The following is a 1662-nucleotide window of genomic DNA, read 5'->3' as shown; positions in this document are numbered from 1 at the left end:
TACTACTACAACATAAACAGACTCAAAAGTGAAATGCATATTCCATTTTTAAATAAAATCAATTTCTACCTATTCTATAATTTCCTAAATTGATATCATAAATACAAAAATCTGCGGTCTACCAATTTTAGCAAACAACAATCGATTTTTTAATTCAGAAGCTGACAGAATCTCTCCAACAACTTTTACAAGCATTTTATAGCACAAGTTTCTACGGAGCATGTCTCTGAGAAGGTTAAAAGCATAATCGAAGGTGATTTTGATTTGCAAATGTCGTCGGATCTCCTTTAAAATTCCCGATAGTCACCCGGACGGTGTACGTGTCGCCAAATCGGCGTCGGATGCGCGATTCTCGATTCGAATTTTCAAATAGAAATCACGAGGCGAATAACAAAACGCGCATGATCACTTTCGAGCAAGGGAGCGCGAGCGCGTGCAGATTTTCACCTGGAATCCGGCGATGGGAAAACTAGACATGGCGTTGCTCTCAGAATTGTGTAACGCAGTCAATAAAAATTAATTATGCGACAACTACTACTTCTCTCCCGACACCCGCGCCCCTCCCTTCTCTTCTCTCCGCGCGCCTTCTGTTTCTCTAAATTACGCGTTCTCACCGTACGGTAATAATTGCTCACGCCTTTTTAGTTTCGGTTTGTTAGCGATTTTAGTTAGCTTTACTTTCTCCGAGGATGCTACGGCTGTTGCATAATCGAAAGTAAACATTTCTATGCCGTTTCCTTTCTCGTTACGTAGGAAAACTATGATTCCTTAATTGAAAACTCACGGTTGGTAATTTATTCAAAGATCTAACAAATATTCCTATAACCTATAAGTTCTACTCACTGACTCATTTTTCTATAATTCAGACAAGAAGAGGTGGTCATACGAGTTTACCCCAGAGACCCAAAAACAAGAAACAAAACAAATTATTTTACAATAAAAATATATACTTCTCTCCCTTTAAGGTAACCTAAAATTATAAAAGAACACAGCAGAAGTAGAAATTGATGTGAACAAAAATTGGGACATTCACCTTATTCCTGAATTTTATCACACGAAACCTCATATTTAAAGCATCGAATCAATAATTCTTATGATAAATGCATAGAAAGTTTCCTTCCAGCCAATCAATAAATCGCTTCCATATTTTTAGCCAATCCTGGCAAAGCTTGGGCAGGATCAGCTATGAAAATAGGAGAGGAGTTTTGCACCTGTATCCAGGCGCACAATCAGAAGGAAGGGAAGTGCATGCCGCGTGAATTCTGCTGCCAAGTCTATCCGTTAGACGCCGAATGAATAATTCATGCGATAGAGGCCAGGGGCTTGAATCATCGCCTCTCTAGCCGCAGCGAATCCAGCCTCGGCCGAGGATCCGCGCTATGATAATTGCTCGTTAGCGGCGATCCTGCAACCTCGGTCAGGCCCGATATTAATCAGCAACGCTCGGCTGATAATGGAATTAGAGCTATGCTCCGGCGTTAGATTAAAAAAAAATCATCCGTCCGGCGTGATAATTTCAATTTCGTGCTCGGACGCGATCGAACTAATCGCGATTCATTTCCTAACTTAATGGAAACGGTTATTAAAAGAGAATAGAGATTCCTCTGGGGCAAAATGGTTTCTTATCATGCAAGATTTTGGAATTGAGATATAAAACTTTAT

At 40.1% G+C, this 1662-nt stretch overlaps 1 long non-coding RNA gene across 1 annotated transcript; it reads left to right on the top strand.

Moving 5' to 3' along the window:
- Positions 1-589: 589 nt before the first annotated feature.
- Positions 590-1640, top strand: LOC113464617 (uncharacterized). Its single transcript, XR_003389468.1, has 3 exons — positions 590-785; positions 867-965; positions 1154-1640. It is a non-coding gene; the product is annotated as an uncharacterized LOC113464617 (long non-coding RNA).
- The last annotated feature ends 22 nt before the right edge of the window (positions 1641-1662 follow it).

The sequence above is a fragment of the Ceratina calcarata genome, unplaced genomic scaffold (assembly GCF_001652005.2).
Source record: "Ceratina calcarata isolate Rehan_Ccalc_2016 unplaced genomic scaffold, ASM165200v1 scaffold444, whole genome shotgun sequence".
Lineage (NCBI taxonomy): Eukaryota > Metazoa > Arthropoda > Insecta > Hymenoptera > Apidae > Ceratina > Ceratina calcarata.
Note: the sequence above shows the minus strand (reverse complement) of the source record. Positions and strands in the feature narration are given on the sequence as shown.